This window comes from Garra rufa, chromosome 1 (assembly GCF_049309525.1).
Source record: "Garra rufa chromosome 1, GarRuf1.0, whole genome shotgun sequence".
Lineage (NCBI taxonomy): Eukaryota > Metazoa > Chordata > Actinopteri > Cypriniformes > Cyprinidae > Garra > Garra rufa.
In genome coordinates this window covers 68359973-68360424 of record NC_133361.1, presented here as the reverse complement: position 1 = coordinate 68360424, position 452 = coordinate 68359973, and positions in this window count along the sequence as shown.

The window sequence follows — 452 nt, the reverse complement described above, 5'->3', positions numbered from 1 at the left end:
CATATAATACGGAAAGTGAAACTAAAGCGATTTGGGAATCAGGATCAAAGGTATTGGATAATACTGTATGTTAAAACTGCTAACCCTCTGTGGCCTACTTCATCTTCATAAATGTAAAGTAACTTGTATGCCCAAGTTTAGGATTTTTTTATTTATCTGAAACTATTCTATAAGCCTCTTTGCTCATCACCTAATAAGAAAGCTGTATTGATGAAAAGATTTAACAAGTTGATTTTTATGTGTATTTATTTTAGTTTATTTATTTACAGATGTTTATGTTACGTTTTTTATCTACTTGTTTTTCTGTTTATATTTCTTTATATTTATTATTTGTATATGTCTTTGATCCTTTAAACTATATTTCTGTTGTACACTAAATGTGCCATGCGTATGTTGTGTTAAATAAAGGAATAATAAAAAAAAAAGTCAAACTAAAGCAAACTCATTTGGAC